The sequence below is a fragment of the Coregonus clupeaformis genome, unplaced genomic scaffold (genome assembly GCF_020615455.1).
Source record: "Coregonus clupeaformis isolate EN_2021a unplaced genomic scaffold, ASM2061545v1 scaf2990, whole genome shotgun sequence".
NCBI lineage: Eukaryota > Metazoa > Chordata > Actinopteri > Salmoniformes > Salmonidae > Coregonus > Coregonus clupeaformis.
This window is the reverse complement of record NW_025536444.1, coordinates 25,979-45,404: the sequence shown is the minus strand read 5'-3', so window position 1 is coordinate 45,404 and position 19,426 is coordinate 25,979. Positions and strand designations below refer to the sequence as shown.

Below are 19,426 nucleotides of genomic sequence, written 5' to 3'. Positions count from 1 at the left end.
CTAACAAATGGTGTACAACTCAGCGGTAAAGCATCTAACTGCATATCAAGAGGTCCCATGTTCAAATCCTGCTGCCCCCTTCAAATCAAATACTTTATAAGTGTGTTTTGAGAGAGGGAGTGTTCATTATTAGGCGACATACATCTTAACCTAAAAAGTATCTTATTAGATTTTTCTTCTCTCCCTTAGATAGTTCCCAACTGAGGGGGTATTGCTCATTGGTAGGGCATTTGACTGCAGATCAAGAGGTCAGTTCAAATCCTGCTGCCCACTTGAAATCAAGTACTCTATAAGTGTGTTTTGAGGGAATCTTCTGTATTATGTGCTGTAACTATTCATCTAAAATGTCCCTTATGAGACGGTATTTCTCCTTATTAGAATATAAGTAACACAGGTGGTATAGCTCAGTGGTAGAGCATTTGACTGCAGATCAAGAGGTCCCATGTTCAAATCCTGGTGCCCCCTTAACATCAGGTACTTTTTAAGTGTGTTCTGAGAGAGGGAGTGTTCATTATTAGGAGATGTACCTCGTTATTAAAATTGTCTCTTGTTGTACATTTTTTCACCCAATTAGATTGTTTCCTAACAAATGGGGTACAACTCAGCGGTAAAGCATCTAACTGCATATCAAGAGGTCCCATGTTCAAATCCTGCTGCCCCCTTCAAATCAAATACTTTATAAGTGTGTTTTGAGAGAGGGAGTGTTCATTATTAGGCGACATACATCTTAACCTAAAAAGTATCTTATTAGATTTTTCTTCTCTCCCTTAGATAGTTCCCAACTGAGGGGGTATTGCTCATTGGTAGGGCATTTGACTGCAGATCAAGAGGTCCCAAGTTCAAATCCTGGTGCCCCCTTAAGATCAGGTACTTCTTAAGTGTGTTCTGAGAGAGGGAGTGCTCATTATTAGGAGATGTACCTCGTTATTAAAATTGTCTCTTGTTGTACATTTTTTCACCCAATTAGATTGTTTCCTAACAAATGGGGTACAACTCAGCGGTAAAACATCTAACTGCATATCAAGAGGTCCCATGTTCAAATCCTGCTGCCCCCTTCAAATCAAATACTTTATAAGTGTGTTTTGAGAGAGGGAGTGTTCATTATTAGGCGACATACATCTTAACCTAAAAGTCTCTTATTAGATTTTTTTTCTCTCACTTAGATAGTTCCCAACTGAGGGGGTATTGCTCATTGGAAGGTCATTTGTCTGCAGATCAAGAGGTCAGTTCAAATCCTGCTGCCCTCTTGAAATCAAGTACTCTATAAGTGTGTTTTGAGGGAATATTCTGTATTATGTGCTGTAACTATTCATCTAAAATGTCCCTTATGAGAGGGTATTTCTCCTTATTAGAATATAACTAACAGAGGGGGTATAGCTCAGTGGTAGAGCATTTGACTGCAGATCAAGAGGTCCCAGGTTCAAATCCTGGTGCCCCCTTAAGATCAGGTACTTCTTAAGTGTGTTCTGAGAGAGGGAGTGTTCATTATTAGGAGATGTACCTCGTTATTAAAATTGTCTCTTGTTGTACATTTTTTCACCCAATTAGATTGTTTCCTAACAAATGGGGTACAACTCAGCGGTAAAGCATCTAACTGCATATCAAGAGGTCCCATGTTCAAATCCTGCTGCCCCCTTCAAATCAAATACTTTATAAGTGTGTTTTGAGAGAGGGAGTGTTCATTATTAGGCGACATACATCTTAACCTAAAAAGTCTCTTATTAGATTTTTCTTCTCTCCCTTAGATAGTTCCCAACTGAGGGGGTATTGCTCATTGGTAGGTCATTTGTCTGCAGATCAAGAGGTCTTAGTTCAAATCCTGCTGCCCACTTGAAATCAAGTACTCTATAAGTGTGTTTTGAGGGAATCTTCTGTATTATGTGCTGTAACTATTCATCTAAAATGTCCCTTATGAGAGGGTATTTCTCCTTATTAGAATATAACTAACAGAGGGGGTATAGCTCAGTGGTAGAGCATTTGACTGCAGATCAAGAGGTCCCAGGTTCAAATCCTGGTGCCCCCTTAAGATCAGGTACTTCTTAAGTGTGTTCTGAGAGAGGGAGTGCTCATTATTAGGCAACATACATCTTAACCTAAAAAGTCTCTTATTAGATTTTTTTTCTCTCACTTAGATAGTTCCCAACTGAGGGGGTATTGCTCATTGGTAGGGCATTTGACAACAGATCAAGAGGTCAGTTCAAATCCTGCTGCCCTCTTGAAATCAAGTACTCTATAAGTGTGTTTTGAGGGAATCTTCTGTATTATGTGCTGTAACTATTCATCTAAAATGTCCCTTATGAGACGGTATTTCTCCCTATTAGAATATATCGAACAGAGGGGGTATAGCTCAGTGGTAGAGCATTTGACTGCAGATCAAGAGGTCCCAGGTTCAAATCCTGGTGCCCCCTTAAGATCAGGTACTTTTTAAGTGTGTTCTGAGAGAGGGAGTGTTCATTATTAGGAGATGTACCTCGTTATTAAAATTGTCTCTTGTTGTACATTTTTTCACCCAATTAGATTGTTTCCTAACAAATGGGGTACAACTCAGCGATAAAGCATCTAACTGCATATCAAGAGTTCCCATGTTCAAATCCTGCTGCCCCTTCAAATCAAATACTTTATAAGTGTGTTTTGAGAGAGGGAGTGTTCATTATTAGGCGACATACATCTTAACCTAAAAAGTCTCTTATTAGATTTTTCTTCTCTCCCTTAGATAGTTCCCAACTGAGGGGGTATTGCTCATTGGTAGGGCATTTGACTGCAGATCAAGAGGTCCCAGGTTCAAATCCTGGTGCCCCCTTAAGATCAGGTACTTCTTAAGTGTGTTCTGAGAGAGGGAGTGCTCATTATTAGGAGATGTACCTCGTTATTAAAATTGTCTCTTGTTGTACATTTTTTCACCCAATTAGATTGTTTCCAAAAAAAAGTGGTACAACTCAGCGGTAAAACATCTAACTGCATATCAAGAGGTCCCATGTTCAAATCCTGCTGCCCCCTTCAAATAAAATACTTTATAAGTGTGTTTTGAGAGAGGGAGTGTTCATTATTAGGCGACATACATCTTAACCTAAAAAGTATCTTATTAGATTTCTTTTCTCTCCCTTAGATAGTTCCCAACTGAGGGGGTATTGCTCATTGGTAGGGCATTTGACTGCAGATCAAGAGGTCTTAGTTCAAATCCTGCTGCCCTCTTGAAATCAAGTACTCTATAAGTGTGTTTTGAGGGAATCTTCTGTATTATGTGCTGTAACTATTCATCTAAAATGTCCCTTATTAGAGGGTATTTCTCCTTATTAGAATATAACTAACAGAGGGGGTATAGCTCAGTGGTAGAGCATTTGACTGTAGATCAAGAGGTCCCAAGTTCAAATCCTGGTGCCCCCTTAAGATCAGGTACTTCTTAAGTGTGTTCTGAGAGAGGGAGTGCTCATTATTAGGAGATGTACCTCGTTATTAAAATTGTCTCTTGTTGTACATTTTTTCACCGAATTAGATTGTTTCCTAACAAATGGGGTACAACTCAGCGGTAAAACATCTAACTGCATATCAAGAGGTCCCATGTTCAAATCCTGCTGCCCCCTTCAAATCAAATACTTTATAAGTGTGTTTTGAGAGAGGGAGTGTTCATTATTAGGCAACATACATCTTAACCTAAAAAGTCTCTTATTAGATTTTTTTTCTCTCACTTAGATAGTTCCCAACTGAGGGGGTATTGCTCAGTGGAAGGTCATTTGTCTGCAGATCAAGAGGTCTTAGTTCAAATCCTGCTGCCCACTTGAAATCAAGTACTTTATAAGTGTGTTTTGAGGGAATCTTCTGTATTATGTGCTGTAACTATTCATCTAAAATGTCCCTTATGAGACGGTATTTCTCCTTATTAGAATAAAAGTAACACAGGTGGTATAGCTCAGTGGTAGAGCATTTGACTGCAGTACAAGAGGTTCCATGTTCAAATCCTGGTGCCCCCTTAACATCAGGTACTTTTTAAGTGTGTTCTGAGAGAGGGAGTGTTCATTATTAGGAGATGTACCTCGTTATTAAAATTGTCTCTTGTTGTACATTTTTTCACCCAATTAGATTGTTTCCTAACAAATGGGGTACAACTCAGTGGTAAAGCATCTAACTGCATATTAAGAGGTCCCCTGTTCAAATCCTGCTGCCCCCTTCAAATCAAATACTTTATAAGTGTGTTTTGGGAGAGGGAGTGTTCATTATTAGGCGACATACATCTTAACCTAAAAAGTCTTATTAGATTTTTCTTCTCTCCCTTAGATAGTTCCCAACTGAGGGGGTATTGCTCAGTGGAAGGTCATTTGTCTGCAGATCAAGAGGTCTTAGTTCAATTCCTGCTGCCCACTTGAAATCAAGTACTTTATAAGTGTGTTTTGAGGGAATCTTCTGTATTATGTGCTGTAACTATTCATCTAAAATGTCCCTTATGAGACGGTATTTCTCCTTATTAGAATAAAAGTAACACAGGTGGTATAGCTCAGTGGTAGAGCATTTGACTGCAGTACAAGAGGTCCCATGTTCAAATCCTGGTGCCCCCTTAACATCAGGTACTTTTTAAGTGTGTTCTGAGAGAGGGAGTGTTCATTATTAGGAGATGTACCTCGTTATTAAAATTGTCTCTTGTTATAAATTTTTTCACCCAATTAGATTGGTTCCTAACAAATGGGGTACAACTCAGCGGTAAAGCATCTAACTGCATATCAAGAGGTCCCATGTTCAAATCCTGCTGCCCCCTTCAAATCAAATACTTTATAAGTGTGTTTTGAGAGAGGGAGTGTTCATTATTAAGCGACATACATCTTAACCTAAAAAGTCTCTTATTAGATTTTTCTTCTCTCCCTTAGATAGTTCCCAACTGAGGGGGTATTGCTCAGTGGAAGGTCAGTTGTCTGCAGATCAAGAGGTCTTAATTCAAATCCTGCTGCCCACTTGATATCAAGTACTTTATAAGTGTGTTTTGGGGGAATCTTCTGTATTATGTGCTGTAACTATTCATCTAAAATGTCCCTTATGAGACGGTATTTCTTCTTATTAGAACATAACTAACAGAGGGGGTATAGCTCAGTGGTAGAGCATTTGACTGCAGATCAAGAGGTCCCAGGTTCAAATCCTGGTGCCCACTTAACATTAGGTACTTTTTAAGTGTGTTCTGAGAGAGGGAGTGTTCATTATTAGGAGATGTACCTTGTTATTAAAATTCTCTGTTGTTGTACATTTTTTCACCCAATTAGATTGTTTCCACAATGGGTCTCAGCGGTAAAGCATCTAACTGCATATCAAGATCCCAGTTCAAATCCGGTGCCCCCTTAATCAGTACTTTAAGTGTGTTCTGAGAAGGGAGTGCTCATTATTAGAGCGTACCTCGTTATTAAAATTGTCTCTTGTTGTACATTTTTTCACCCAATTAGATTGTTTCCTAACAAATGGGGTACAACTCAGCGGTAAAGCATCTAACTGCATATCAAGAGGTCCCATGTTCAAATCCTGCTGCCCCCTTCAAATCAAATACTTTATAAGTGTGTTTTGAGAGAGGGAGTGTTCATTATTAGGCGACATACATCTTAACCTAAAAAGTCTCTTATTAGATTTTTTTTCTCTCCCTTAGATAGTTCCCAACTGAGGGGGTATTGCTCATTGGTAGGGCATTTGACTGCAGATCAAGAGGTCAGTTCAAATCCTGCTGCCCACTTGAAATCAAGTACTCTATAAGTGTGTTTTGAGGGAGTTTTCTGTATTATGTGCTGTAACTATTCATCTAAAATGTCCCTTATGAGAGGGTATTTCTCCTTATTAGAATATAACAAACAGAGGGGGTATAGCTCAGTGGTAGAGCATTTGACTGCAGATCAAGAGGTCCCAGGTTCAAATCCTGGTGCCCCCTTAAACATCAGGTACTTTTTAAGTGTGTTCTGAGAGAGGGAGTGTTCATTATTAGGAGATGTACCTCGTTATTAAAATTGTCTCTTGTTGTAAATTTTTTTCACCCAATTAGATTGTTTCCTAACAAATGGGGTACAACTCAGCGGTAAAGCATCTAACTGCATATCAAGAGGTCCCATGTTCAAATCCTGCTGCCCCCTTAAGATCAAGTACTTCTTAAGTGTGTTTTGAGAGAGGGAGTGCTCATTATTAGGCGACGTACATCGTTATCCTAAAAGTCTCTTGTTTAAATTTTTTCTCCCAATTAGATTGTTCCCAACTAATGGGGTACAACTCAGCGGTAAAGGCATCTAACTGCATATCAAGAGGTCCCATGTTCAAATCCTGCTGCCCCCTTGAAATCAAATACTTTATAAGTGTGTTTTGAGAGAGGGAGTGTTCATTATGAGGCGACATACATCTTAACCTAAAAAGTCTCTTATTAGATTTTTTTTCTCTCCCTTAGATAGTTTCCAGCTGAGGGGGTATTGCTCAGTGGAAGGGCATTTGACTGCAGATCAAGAGGTCAGTTCAAATCCTGCTGCCCTCTTGAAATCAAGTAATCTATAAGTGTGTTTTGAGGGAATCTTCTGTATTATGTGCTGTAACTATTCATCTAAAATGTCCCTTATGAGACGGTATTTCTCAATATTAGAATATACCGAACAGAGGGGGTATAGCTCAGTGGTAGAGAGGTCCCAGGTTCAAATCCTTGTGCCCCCTTAACATTAGGTACTTTTTAAGTGTGTTCTGAGAGAGGGAGTGTTCATTATTAGGAGATGTACCTCGTTTTTAAAATTGTCTGTTGTTGTACATTTTTTCACCCAATTAGATTGTTTCCTAACAAATGGGGTACAACTCAGCGGTAAAGCATCTACTGCATATCAAAGTCCCAGTTCATCCTCCCCCTTAATCAGGTACTTCTAGTGTTTCTGAGAGGGAGTGTCATGATTAGAGACTCCTTATTAAAATTGTCTCTTGTTGTACATTTTTTCACCCAATTAGATTGTTTCCAACAAATGGGGTACAACTCAGCGGTAAAGCATCTAACTGCATATCAAGAGGTCCCATGTTCAAATCCTGCTGCCCCCTTCAAATCAAATACTTTATAAGTGTGTTTTGAGAGAGGGAGTGTTCATTATTAGGCGACATACATCTTAACCTAAAAAGTCTCTTATTCGATTTTTTGTTCTCTCCCTTAGATAGTTCCCAACTGAGGGGGTATTGCTCATTGGTAGGGCATTTGACTGCAGATCAAGAGGTCTTAGTTCAAATCCTGCTGCCCACTTGAAATCAAGTACTCTATAAGTGTGTTTTGAGGGAGTTTTCTGTATTATGTGCTGTAACTATTCATCTAAAATGTCCCTTATGAGACGGTATTTCTCCTTATTAGAATATAACTTACAGAGGGGGTATAGCTCAGTGGTAGAGCATTTGACTGCAGATCAAGAGGTCCCAGGTTCAAATCCTGGTGCCCCCTTAACATCAGCTACTTTTTAAGTGTGTTCTGAGAGAGGGAGTGTTCATTATTAGGAGATGTACCTTGTTATTAAAATTCTGTTGTTTATTTTTTTCCCAATTATTTGTTTCAACAAATGGGTACAACTCAGCGGTAAAGCATCTAACTGCATATCAAGAGGTCCCAGGTTCAAATCCGTGCCCCTTAAGATCAGGTACTTTTTAGTGTGTTCTGAGAGAGGGAGTGCTCATTATTAGGAGATGTACCTCGTTATTAAAATTGTCTCTTGTTGTACATTTTTTCACCCAATTAGATTGTTTCCTAACAAATGGGGGTACAACTCAGCGGTAAAGCATCTAACTGCATATCAAGAGGTCCCATGTTCAAATCCTGCTGCCCCCTTCAAATCAAATACTTTATAAGTGTGTTTTGAGAGAGGGAGTGTTCATTATTAGGTGACATACATCTTAACCTAAAAAGTATCTTCTTCGATTTTTGTTCTCTCCCTTAGATAGTTCCCAACTGAGGGGGTATTGCTCATTGGTAGGGCATTTGACTGCAGATCAAGAGGTCAGTTCAAATCCTGCTGCCCTCTTGAAATCAAGTACTCTATAAGTGTGTTTTGAGGGAATCTTCTGTATTATGTGCTGTAACTATTCATCTAAAATGTCCCTTATGAGACGGTATTTCTCCTTATTAGAATATAACTGACAGAGGGGGTATAGCTCAGTGGTAGAGCATTTGACTGCAGATCAAGAGGTCCCAGGTTCAAATCCTGGTGCCCCCTTAACATCAGGTACTTTTTAAGTGTGTTCTGAGAGAGGGAGTGTTCATTATTAGGAGATGTACCTTGTTATTAAAATTCTCTGTTGTTGTACATTTTTTCACCCAATTAGATTGTTTCCTAACAAATGGGGTACAACTCAGCGGTAAAGCATCTAACTGCATATCAAGAGGTCCCAGGTTCAAATCCTGGTGCCCCCTTAAGATCAGGTACTTCTTAAGTGTGTTCTGAGAGAGGGAGTGCTCATGATTAGGAGACGTACCTCGTTATTAAAATTGTCTCTTGTTGTACATTTTTTTCACCCAATTAGATTGTTTCCTAACAAATGGGGTACAACTCAGCGGTAAAGCAGCTAACTGCATATCAAGAGGTCCCATGTTCAAATCCTGCTGCCCCCTTCAAATCAAATACTTTATAAGTGTGTTTTGAGAGAGGGAGTGTTATTTATTAGGCGACATACATCTTAACCTAAAAAGTCTCTTATTAGATTTTTCTTCTCTCCCTTAGATAGTTCCCAACTGAGGGGGTATTGCTCATTGGTAGGACATTTGTCTGCAGATCAAGAGGTCTTTGTTCAAATCCTGCTGCCCACTTGAAATCAAGTACTCTATAAGTGTGTTTTGAGGGAGTTTTCTGTATTATGTGCTGTAACTATTCATCTAAAATGTCCCTTATGAGACGGTATTTCTCCTTATTAGAATATAACAGACAGAGGGGGTATAGCTCAGTGGTAGAGCATTTGACTGCAGATCAAGAGGTCCCAGGTTCAAATCCTGGTGCCCCCTTAACATCAGGTACTTTTTAAGTGTGTTCTGAGAGAGGGAGTGTTCATTATTAGGAGATGTACCTCGTTATTAAAATTGTCTCTTGTTGTACATTTTTTCACCCAATTAGATTGTTTCCTAACAAATGGAGTACAACTCAGCGGTAAAGCATCTAACTGCATATCAAGAGGTCCCATGTTCAAATCCTGCTGCCCCCTTAAGATCAAGTACTTCTTATAAGTGTGTTCTGAGAGAGGGAGTGTTCATTATTAGGGGACATACCTCGTTATTAAAATTGTCTCTTGTTTACATTTTTTTCACCCAATTAGATTGTTTCCTAACAAATGGGGTACAACTCAGCGGTAAAGCATCTAACTGCATATCAAGAGGTCCCATGTTCAAATCCTGCTGCCCCCTTCAAATCAAATACTTTATAAGTGTGTTTTGAGAGAGGGAGTGTTCATTATTAGGCGACATACATCTTAACCTAAAAAGTCCCTTATTCGATTTTTGTTCTCTCCCTTAGATAGTTCCCAACTGAGGGGTATTGCTCATTGGTAGGGCATTTGTCTGCAGATCAAGAGGTCTTAGTTCAAATCCTGCTGCCCACTTGAAATCAAGTACTCTATAAGTGTGTTTTGAGGGAATCTTCTGTATTATGTGCTGTAACTATTCATCTAAAATGTCCCTTATGAGAGGGTATTTCTCATTATTAGAATATAACTGACAGAGGGGGTATAGCTCAGTGGTAGAGCATTTGACTGCAGATCAAGAGGTCCCAGGTTCAAATCCTGGTGCCCCCTTAAGATCAGGTACTTTTTAAGTGTGTTCTGAGAGAGGGAGTGTTCATTATTAGGAGATGTACCTCGTTATTAAAATTGTCTCTTGTTGTACATTTTTTCACCCAATTAGATTGTTTCTAACAAATGGGGTACAACTCAGCGGTAAAGCATCTAACTGCATATCAAGAGGTCCCATGTTCAAATCCTGCTGCCCCCTTCAAATCAAATACTTTATAAGTGTGTTTTGAGAGAGGGAGTGTTCATTATTAGGCGACATACATCTTAACCTAAAAAGTCTCTTATTAGATTTTTTTCTCTCCCTTAGATAGTTCCCAACTGAGGGGGTATTGCTCATTGGAAGGGCATTTGTCTGCAGATCAAGAGGTCTTAGTTCAAATCCTGCTGCCCACTTGAAATCAAGTACTCTATAAGTGTGTTTTGAAGTAATCTTCTGTATTATGTGCTGTAACTATTCATCTAAAATGTCCCTTATGAGAGGGTATTTCTCCTTATTAGAATATAACAGACAGAGGGGGTATAGCTCAGTGGTAGAGCATTTGACTGCAGATCAAGAGGTCCCAGGTTCAAATCCTGGTGCCCCCTTAAGATCAGGTGCTTTTTAAGTGTGTTCTGAGAGAGGGAGTGTTCATTATTAGGAGATGTACCTCGTTATTAAAATTGTCTCTTGTTGTAAATTTTTTCACCCAATTAGATTGTTTCCTAACAAATGGGGTACAACTCAGTGGTAAAGCATCTAACTGCATATCAAGAGGTCTCATGTTCAAATCCTGGTGCCCCCTTAAGATCAGGTACTTTTTAAGTGTGTTCTGAGAGAGGGAGTGCTCATTATTAGGAGACGTACCCCGTTATTAAAATTGTCTCTTGTTGTAAATTTTTTCACCCAATTAGATTGTTTCCTAACAAATGGGGTACAACTCAGTGGTAAAGCATCTAACTGCATATCAAGAGGTCTCATGTTCAAATCCTGCTGCCCCCTTCAAATCAAATACTTTATAAGTGTGTTTTGAGAGAGGGAGTGTTCATTATTAGGCGACATACATCTTAACCTAAAAAGTCTCTTATTAGATTTTTCTTCTCTCCCTTAGATAGTTCCCAACTGAGGGGGTATTGCTCATTGGTAGGGCATTTGACTGCAGATCAAGAGGTCAGTTCAAATCCTGCTGCCCTCTTGAAATCAAGTACTCTATAAGTGTGTTTTGAGGGAGTTTTCTGTATTATGTGCTGTAACTATTCATCTAAAATGTCCCTTATGAGACGGTATTTCTCCTTCTTAGAATATAACTGACAGAGGGGGTATAGCTCAGTGGTAGAGCATTTGACTGCAGATCAAGAGGTCCCAGGTTCAAATCCTGGTGCCCCCTTAACATTAGGTACTTTTTAAGTGTGTTCTGAGAGAGGGAGTGTTCATTATTAGGAGATGTACCTCGTTATTAAAATTCTCTGTTGTTGTAAATTTTTTCACCCAATTAGATTGTTTCCTAACAAATGGGGTACAACTCAGCGGTAAAGCATCTAACTGCATATCAAGAGGTCCCAGGTTCAAATCCTGGTGCCCCCTTAAGATCAGGTACTTCTTAAGTGTGTTCTGAGAGAGGGAGTGCTCATGATTAGGAGACGTACCTCGTTATTAAAATTGTCTCTTGTTGTACATTTTTTCACCCAATTAGATTGTTTCCTAACAAATGGGGTACAACTCAGCGATAAAGCATCTAACTGCATATCAAGAGGTCCCATGTTCAAATCCTGCTGCCCCCTTCAAATCAAATACTTTATAAGTGTGTTTTGAGAGAGGGAGTGTTCATTATTAGGCGACATACATCTTAACCTAAAAAGTCCCTTATTCGATTTTTGTTCTCTCCCTTAGATAGTTCCCAACTGAGGGGGTATTGCTCATTGGTAGGGCATTTGACTGCAGATCAAGAGGTCAGTTCAAATCCTGCTGCCCTCTTGAAATCAAGTACTCTATAAGTGTGTTTTGAGGGAATCTTCTGTATTATGTGCTGTAACTATTCATCTAAAATGTCCCTTATGAGACGGTATTTCTCCTTATTAGAATATAACAGACAGAGGGGGTATAGCTCAGTGGTAGAGCATTTGACTGCAGATCAAGAGGTCCCAGGTTCAAATCCTGGTGCCCCCTTAACATCAGGTACTTTTTAAGTGTGTTCTGAGAGAGGGAGTGTTCATTATTAGGAGATGTACCTCGTTATTAAAATTGTCTCTTGTTGTACATTTTTTCACCCAATTATATTGTTTCCTAACAAATGGGGTACAACTCAGCGGTAAAGCATCTAACTGCATATCAAGAGGTCCCATGTTCAAATCCTGCTGCCCCCTTAAGATCAAATACTTTTTAAGTGTGTTCTGAGAGAGGGAGTGTTCATTATTAGGAGACGTACCTCTTATTAAATTGTCTCTTGTTGTACATTTTTTCACCCAATTAGATAGTTTCCCAACAAATGGGGTACTACTCAGCGGTAAAGCATCTAACTGCATATCAAGAGGTCCCATGTTCAAATCCTGCTGCCCCCTTCAAATCAAATACTTTATAAGTGTGTTTTGAGAGAGGGAGTGTTCATTATTAGGCGACATACATCTTAACCTAAAAAGTCTCTTATTCGATTTTTTTCTCTCCCTTAGATAGTTCCCAACTGAGGGGGTATTGCTCATTGGTAGGGCATTTGACTGCAGATCAAGAGGTCAGTTCAAATCCTGCTGCCCACTTGAAATCAAGTACTTTATAAGTGTGTTTTGAGGGAATCTTCTGTATTATGTGCTGTAACTATTCATCTAAAATGTCCCTTATGAGACGGTATTTCTCCTTATTAGAATATAACAAACAGAGGGGATATAGCGCAGTGGTAGAGCATTTGACTGCAGATCAAGAGGTCTCAGGTTCAAATCCTGGTGCCCCCTTAACATCAGCTACTTTTTAAGTGTGTTCTGAGAGAGGGAGTGTTCATTATTAGGAGCTGTACCTATTTATTAAAATTCTCTGTTGTTGTACATTTTTTTCACCCAATTAGATTGTTTCCTAACAAATGGGGTACAACTCAGCGGTAAAGCATCTAACTGCAGATCAAGAGGTCCCAGGTTCAAATCCTGGTGCCCCCTTAAGATCAGGTACTTCTTAAGTGTGTTCTGAGAGAGGGAGTGTTCATTATTAGGAGACGTACCTCGTTATTAAAATTGTCTCTTGTTGTACATTTTTTCACCAATTAGATTGTTTCCTAACAAATGGGGTACAACTCAGCGGTAAAGCATCTAACTGCATATCAAGAGGTCCCATGTTCAAATCCTGCTGCCCCCTTCAAATCAAATACTTTATAAGTGTGTTTTGAGAGAGGGAGTGTTCATTATTAGGCGACATACATCTTAACCTAAAAAGTCCCTTATTCGATTTTTTGTTCTCTCCCTTAGATAGTTCCCAACTGAGGGGGTATTGCTCATTGGTAGGTCATTTGTCTGCAGATCAAGAGGTCTTAGTTCAAATCCTGCTGCCCTCTTGAAATCAAGTACTCTATAAGTGTGTTTTGAAGGAGTTTTCTGTATTATGTGCTGTAACTATTCATCTAAAATGTCCCTTATGAGAGGGTATTTCTCATTATTAGAATATGACAGACATAGGGGTTATAGCTCAGTGGTAGAGCATTTGACTGCAGATCAAGAGGTTCCATGTTCAAATCCTGGTGCCCCCTTAACATCAGGTACTTTTTAAGTGTGTTCTGAGAGAGGGAGTGTTCATTATTAGGAGATGTACCTCGTTATTAAAATTGTCTCTTGTTGTACATTTTTTCACCCAATTAGATTGTTTCCTAACAAATGGTGTACAACTCAGCGGTAAAGCATCTAACTGCATATCAAGAGGTCCCATGTTCAAATCCTGGTGCCCCCTTAAGATCAGGTACTTCTTAAGTGTGTTCTGAGAGAGGGAGTGGTCATTATTAGGAGATGTACCTCGTTATTAAAAATGTCTCTTGTTGTACATTTTTTCACCCAATTAGATTGTTTCCTAACAAATGGGGTACAACTCAGCGGTAAAGCATCTAACTGCATATCAAGAGGTCCCAGGTTCAAATCCTGGTGCCCCCTTAAGATCAGGTACTTCTTAAGTGTGTTCTGAGAGAGGGAGTGGTCATGATTAGGAGACGTACCTCGTTATTAAAAATGTCTCTTGTTGTACATTTTTTCACCCAATTAGATTGTTTCCTAACAAATGGGGTACAACTCAGCGGTAAAGCATCTAACTGCATATCAAGAGGTCCCATGTTCAAATCCTGCTGCCCCCTTCAAATCAAATACTTTATAAGTGTGTTTTGAGAGAGGGAGTGTTCATTATTAGGCGACATACATCTTAACCTAAAAAGTCCCTTATTCGATTTTGTTCTCTCCCTTAGATAGTTCCCAACTGAGGGGGTATTGCTCATTGGAAGGGCATTTGACTGCAGATCAAGAGGTCTTAGTTCAAATCCTGCTGCCCACTTGAAATCAAGTACTCTATAAGTGTGTTTTGAGGGAATCTTCTGTATTATGTGCTGTAACTATTCATCTAAAATGTCCCTTATGAGACGGTATTTCTCATTATTTGAATATAACTGACAGAGGGGGTATAGCTCAGTGGTAGAGCATTTGACTGCAGATCAAGAGGTCCCAGGTTCAAATCCTGGTGCCCCCTTAAGATCAGGTACTTTTAAGTGTGTTCTGAGAGAGGGAGTGCTCATGATTAGGAGACGTACCTCGTTATTAAAATTGTCTCTTGTTGTACATTTTTTCACCCAATTAGATTGTTTCCTAACAAATGGGGTACAACTCAGCGGTAAAGCATCTAACTGCATATCAAGAGGTCCCATGTTCAAATCCTGCTGCCCCCTTCAAATCAAATACTTTATAAGTGTGTTTTGAGAGAGGGAGTGTTCATTATTAGGCGACATACATCTTAACCTAAAAAGTCTCTTATTAGATTTTTTTTCTCTCCCTTAGATAGTTCCCAACTGAGGGGGTATTGCTCATTGGTAGGTCATTTGATCTGCAGATCAAGAGGTCTTAGTTCAAATCCTGCTGCCCACTTGAAATCAAGTACTCTATAAGTGTGTTTTGAGGGAGTTTTCTGTATTATGTGCTGTAACTATTCATCTAAAATGTCCCTTATGAGACGGTATTTCTCATTATTAGAATATAACTAGACAGAGGGGGTATAGCTCAGTGGTAGAGCATTTGACTGCAGATCAAGAGGTCCCAGGTTCAAATCCTGGTGCCCCCTTAACATTAGGTACTTTTTAAGTGTGTTCTGAGAGAGGGAGTGTTCATTATTAGGAGATGTACCTTGTTATTAAAATTTCTGTTTTGTATTTTTCCCCAATTAGATTGTTCAAAATGGGGTACAACTCAGCGTGTTCTGCATTCAGAGGCTATCTTTTTTAAAGGTTCGTAAATTTCTCTTGTTAATTTTCACCCATTAGATTGTTTCCTAACAAATGGGGTACAACTCAGCGGTAAAGCATCTAACTGCATATCAAGAGGTCCCATGTTCAAATCCTGCTGCCCCCTTCAAATCAAATACTTTATAAGTGTGTTTTGAGAGAGGGAGTGTTCATTATTAAGCGACATACATCTTAACCTAAAAAGTCTCTTATTAGATTTTTGTTCTCTCCCTTAGATAGTTCCCAACTGAGGGGGTATTGCTCATTGGTAGGGCATTTGACTGCAGATCAAGAGGTCTTAGTTCAATTCCTGCTGCCCACTTGAAATCAAGTACTCTATAAGTGTGTTTTGAGGGAGTTTTCTGTATTATGTGCTGTAACTATTCATCTAAAATGTCCCTTATGAGACGGTATTTCTCATTATTAGAATATAACAGACAGAGGGGGTATAGCTCAGTGGTAGAGCATTTGACTGCAGATCAAGAGGTCCCAGGTTCAAATCCTGGTGCCCCCTTAACATTAGGTACTTTTTAAGTGTGTTCTGAGAGAGGGAGTGTTCATTATTAGGAGATGTACCTCGTTATTAAAATTGTCTGTTGTTGTACATTTTTTCACCCAATTAGATTGTTTCCTAACAAATGGGGTACAACTCAGCGGTAAAGCATCTAACTGCATATCAAGAGGTCCCATGTTCAAATCCTGCTGCCCCCTTCAAATCAAATACTTTATAAGTGTGTTTTGGGAGAGGGAGTGTTCATTATTAGGCGACATACATCTTAACCTAAAAAGTCCCTTATTCGATTTTTGTTCTCTCCCTTAGATAGTTCCCAACTGAGGGGGTATTGCTCATTGGTAGGGCATTTGACTGCAGATCAAGAGGTCAGTTCAAATCCTGCTGCCCTCTTGAAATCAAGTACTCTATAAGTGTGTTTTGAGGGAATCTTCTGTATTATGTGCTGTAACTATTCATCTAAAATGTCCCTTATGAGAGGGTATTTCTCATTATTTGAATATAACTGACAGAGGGGGTATAGCTCAGTGGTAGAGCATTTGACTGCAGATCAAGAGGTCCCAGGTTCAAATCCTGGTGCCCCCTTAAAATTAGGTACTTTTTAAGTGTGTTCTGAGAGAGGGAGTGTTCATTATTAGGAGATGTACCTCGTTATTAAAATTGTCTGTTGTTGTACATTTTTTCACCCAATTAGATTGTTTCCTAACAAATGGGGTACAACTCAGCGGTAAAGCATCTAACTGCATATCAAGAGGTCCCATGTTCAAATCCTGCTGCCCCCTTCAAATCAAATACTTTATAAGTGTGTTTTGGGAGAGGGAGTGTTCATTATTAAGCGACATACATCTTAACCTAAAAAGTCTTATTAGATTTTTCTTCTCTCCCTTAGATAGTTCCCAACTGAGGGGGTATTGCTCAGTGGAAGGTAATTTGTCTGCAGATCAAGAGGTCTTAGTTCAAATCCTGCTGCCCTCTTGAAATCAAGTACTCTATAAGTGTGTTTTGATGGAATTTTCTGTATTATGTGCTGTAACTATTCATCTAAAATGTCCCTTATGAGACGGTATTTCTCCTTATTAGAATATAACTAAAAGAGGGGGTATAGCACAGTGGTAGAGCATTTGACTGCAGATCAAGAGGTCCCATGTTCTAATCCTGGTGCCCCCTTAACATTAGGTACTCTTTAAGTGTGTTCTGAGAGAGGGAGTGTTCATTATTAGGAGATGTACCTTGTTATTAAAATTCTCTGTTGTTGTAATTTTTTCACCCAATTAGATTGTTTCCTAAAATGGGGTACAACTCACGTAAAGCATCTAACTCATACAAGAGGTCCCAGATTCAAATCCTGGTGCCCCCTTAAGATCAGGTACTTCTTAAGTGTGTTCTGAGAAGGAGTGCTCATATTAGAGACGTACCTCGTTATTAAAATTGTCTCTTGTTGTACATTTTTTCACCCAATTAGATTGTTTCCTAACAAATGGGGTACAACTCAGCGGTAAAGCATCTAACTGCATATCAAGAGGTCCCATGTTCAAATCCTGCTGCCCCCTTCAAATCAAATACTTTATAAGTGTGTTTTGAGAGAGGGAGTGTTCATTATTAGGCGACATACATCTTAACCTAAAAAGTCCCTTATTCGATTTTTCTTCTCTCCCTTAGATAGTTCCCAACTGAGGGGGTATTGCTCATTGGTAGGGCATTTGACTGCAGATCAAGAGGTCTTAGTTCAAATCCTGCTGCCCTCTTGAAATCAAGTACTCTATAAGTGTGTTTTGAGGGAGTCTTCTGTATTATGTGCTGTAACTATTCATCTAAAATGTCCCTTATGAGACGGTATTTCTCATTATTAGAATATAACAGACAGAGGGGGGTATAGCTCAGTGGTAGAGCATTTGACTGCAGATCAAGAGGTCCCAGGTTCAAATCCTGGTGCCCCCTTAACATTAGGTACTTTTTAAGTGTGTTCTGAGAGAGGGAGTGTTCATTATTAGGAGATGTACCTCGTTATTAAAATTCTCTCTTGTTGTACATTTTTTCACCCAATTAGATTGTTTCCAACAAATGGGGTACAACTCAGCGGTAAAGCATCTAACTGCATATCAAGAGGTCCCAGGTTCAAATCCTGGTGCCCCCTTAAGATCAGGTACTTCTTAAGTGTGTTCTGAGAGAGGGAGTGTTCATTATTAGGAGACGTACCTCGTTATTAAAATTGTCTCTTGTTGTACATTTTTTCACCCAATTAGATTGTTTCCTAACAAATGGGGTACAACTCAGCGGTAAAGCATCTAACTGCATATCAAGAGGTCCCATGTTCAAATCCTGCTGCCCCCTTCAAATCAAATACTTTATAAGTGTGTTTTGAGAGAGGGAGTGTTCATTATTAGGCGACATACATCTTAACCTAAAAAGTCCCTTATTCGATTTTTGTTCTCTCCCTTAGATAGTTCCCAACTGAGGGGGTATTGCTCATTGGTAGGGCATTTGACTGCAGATCAAGAGGTCAGTTCAAATCCTGCTGCCCTCTTGAAATCAAGTACTCTATAAGTGTGTTTTGAGGGAATCTTCTGTATTATGTGCTGTAACTATTCATCTAAAATGTCCCTTATGAGAGGGTATTTCTCATTATTTGAATATAACTGACAGAGGGGGTATAGCTCAGTGGTAGAGCATTTGACTGCAGATCAAGAGGTCCCAGGTTCAAATCCTGGTGCCCCCTTAAGATCAGGTACTTCTTAAGTGTGTTCTGAGAGAGGGAGTGCTCATGATTAGGAGACGTACCTCGTTATTAAAATTGTCTCTTGTTGTAAATTTTTTCACCCAATTAGATTGTTTCCTAACAAATGGGGTACAACTCAGCGGTAAAGCATCTAACTGCATATCAAGAGGTCCCATGTTCAAATCCTGCTGCCCCCTTCAAATCAAATACTTTATAAGTGTGTTTTGAGAGAGGGAGTGTTCATTATTAGGCGACATACATCTTAACCTAAAAAGTCCCTTATTCGATTTTTTTTCTCTCCCTTAGATAGTTCCCAACTGAGGGGGTATTGCTCAGTGGAAGGTCTTTTGTCTGCAGATCAAGAGGTCTTAGTTCACATCCTGCTGCCCACTTGAAATCACGTACTTTATAAGTGTGTTTTGAGGGAGTTTTTGTGTTTTATGTGCTGTAACTATTCATCTAAAATGTCCCTTATGAGACGGTATTTCTCCTTATTAGAATATAACAAACAGAGGGGGTATAGCTCAGTGGTAGAGCATTTGACTGCAGATCAAGAGGTCCCAGGTTCAAATCCTGGTGCCCCCTTAACATTAGGTACTTTTTAAGTGTGTTCTGAGAGAGGGAGTGTTCATTATTAGGAGATGTACCTTGTTATTAAAATTGTCTGTTGTTGTACATTTTTTCACCCAATTAGATTGTTTCCTAACAAATGGGGTACAACTCAGCGGTAAAGCATCTAACTGCATATCAAGAGGTCCCATGTTCAAATCCTGCTGCCCCCTTCAAATCAAATACTTTATAAGTGTGTTTTGAGAGAGGGAGTGTTCATTATTAGGCGACATACATCTTAACCTAAAAAGTCCCTTATTCGATTTTTGTTCTCTCCCTTAGATAGTTCCCAACTGAGGGGGTATTGCTCATTGGTAGGGCATTTGACTGCAGATCAAGAGGTCTTAGTTCAAATCCTGCTGCCCATCTTGAAATCAAGTACTCTATAAGTGTGTTTTGAGGGAATCTTCTGTATTATGTGCTGTAACT

The 19,426-nt window shown here is 39.3% G+C and overlaps 26 non-coding genes across 26 annotated transcripts; all 26 read left to right on the top strand.

The window, feature by feature from the left end:
- The first annotated feature begins 393 nt into the window (after positions 1–393).
- On the top strand, positions 394–465 carry trnac-gca. The gene has a single exon. It is a non-coding gene; the product is annotated as a tRNA-Cys (tRNA).
- A 321-nt stretch (positions 466–786) lies between these two features.
- Positions 787–858, top strand: trnac-gca. Its single transcript has one exon. It is a non-coding gene; the product is annotated as a tRNA-Cys (tRNA).
- A 509-nt stretch (positions 859–1,367) lies between these two features.
- Positions 1,368–1,439, top strand: trnac-gca. The gene has a single exon. It is a non-coding gene; the product is annotated as a tRNA-Cys (tRNA).
- A 512-nt stretch (positions 1,440–1,951) lies between these two features.
- Positions 1,952–2,023, top strand: trnac-gca. Its single transcript has one exon. It is a non-coding gene; the product is annotated as a tRNA-Cys (tRNA).
- A 313-nt stretch (positions 2,024–2,336) lies between these two features.
- trnac-gca lies at positions 2,337–2,408 on the top strand. Its single transcript has one exon. It is a non-coding gene; the product is annotated as a tRNA-Cys (tRNA).
- Positions 2,409–2,728: 320 nt separating this feature from the next.
- trnac-gca lies at positions 2,729–2,800 on the top strand. The gene has a single exon. It is a non-coding gene; the product is annotated as a tRNA-Cys (tRNA).
- Positions 2,801–3,312: 512 nt separating this feature from the next.
- trnay-gua lies at positions 3,313–3,384 on the top strand. Its single transcript has one exon. It is a non-coding gene; the product is annotated as a tRNA-Tyr (tRNA).
- A 1,678-nt stretch (positions 3,385–5,062) lies between these two features.
- Positions 5,063–5,134, top strand: trnac-gca. Its single transcript has one exon. It is a non-coding gene; the product is annotated as a tRNA-Cys (tRNA).
- A 687-nt stretch (positions 5,135–5,821) lies between these two features.
- Positions 5,822–5,893, top strand: trnac-gca. The gene has a single exon. It is a non-coding gene; the product is annotated as a tRNA-Cys (tRNA).
- Positions 5,894–7,339: 1,446 nt separating this feature from the next.
- Positions 7,340–7,411, top strand: trnac-gca. The gene has a single exon. It is a non-coding gene; the product is annotated as a tRNA-Cys (tRNA).
- A 694-nt stretch (positions 7,412–8,105) lies between these two features.
- Positions 8,106–8,177, top strand: trnac-gca. Its single transcript has one exon. It is a non-coding gene; the product is annotated as a tRNA-Cys (tRNA).
- A 710-nt stretch (positions 8,178–8,887) lies between these two features.
- On the top strand, positions 8,888–8,959 carry trnac-gca. Its single transcript has one exon. It is a non-coding gene; the product is annotated as a tRNA-Cys (tRNA).
- Positions 8,960–9,669: 710 nt separating this feature from the next.
- Positions 9,670–9,741, top strand: trnac-gca. The gene has a single exon. It is a non-coding gene; the product is annotated as a tRNA-Cys (tRNA).
- A 510-nt stretch (positions 9,742–10,251) lies between these two features.
- Positions 10,252–10,323, top strand: trnac-gca. Its single transcript has one exon. It is a non-coding gene; the product is annotated as a tRNA-Cys (tRNA).
- Positions 10,324–11,030: 707 nt separating this feature from the next.
- On the top strand, positions 11,031–11,102 carry trnac-gca. Its single transcript has one exon. It is a non-coding gene; the product is annotated as a tRNA-Cys (tRNA).
- A 707-nt stretch (positions 11,103–11,809) lies between these two features.
- Positions 11,810–11,881, top strand: trnac-gca. The gene has a single exon. It is a non-coding gene; the product is annotated as a tRNA-Cys (tRNA).
- Positions 11,882–12,585: 704 nt separating this feature from the next.
- On the top strand, positions 12,586–12,657 carry trnac-gca. Its single transcript has one exon. It is a non-coding gene; the product is annotated as a tRNA-Cys (tRNA).
- Positions 12,658–13,367: 710 nt separating this feature from the next.
- Positions 13,368–13,439, top strand: trnac-gca. Its single transcript has one exon. It is a non-coding gene; the product is annotated as a tRNA-Cys (tRNA).
- A 905-nt stretch (positions 13,440–14,344) lies between these two features.
- trnac-gca lies at positions 14,345–14,416 on the top strand. Its single transcript has one exon. It is a non-coding gene; the product is annotated as a tRNA-Cys (tRNA).
- A 513-nt stretch (positions 14,417–14,929) lies between these two features.
- On the top strand, positions 14,930–15,001 carry trnac-gca. The gene has a single exon. It is a non-coding gene; the product is annotated as a tRNA-Cys (tRNA).
- A 602-nt stretch (positions 15,002–15,603) lies between these two features.
- trnac-gca lies at positions 15,604–15,675 on the top strand. Its single transcript has one exon. It is a non-coding gene; the product is annotated as a tRNA-Cys (tRNA).
- A 510-nt stretch (positions 15,676–16,185) lies between these two features.
- Positions 16,186–16,257, top strand: trnac-gca. Its single transcript has one exon. It is a non-coding gene; the product is annotated as a tRNA-Cys (tRNA).
- A 510-nt stretch (positions 16,258–16,767) lies between these two features.
- trnac-gca lies at positions 16,768–16,839 on the top strand. Its single transcript has one exon. It is a non-coding gene; the product is annotated as a tRNA-Cys (tRNA).
- Positions 16,840–17,538: 699 nt separating this feature from the next.
- Positions 17,539–17,610, top strand: trnac-gca. Its single transcript has one exon. It is a non-coding gene; the product is annotated as a tRNA-Cys (tRNA).
- Positions 17,611–18,316: 706 nt separating this feature from the next.
- Positions 18,317–18,388, top strand: trnac-gca. The gene has a single exon. It is a non-coding gene; the product is annotated as a tRNA-Cys (tRNA).
- A 513-nt stretch (positions 18,389–18,901) lies between these two features.
- Positions 18,902–18,973, top strand: trnac-gca. Its single transcript has one exon. It is a non-coding gene; the product is annotated as a tRNA-Cys (tRNA).
- The last annotated feature ends 453 nt before the right edge of the window (positions 18,974–19,426 follow it).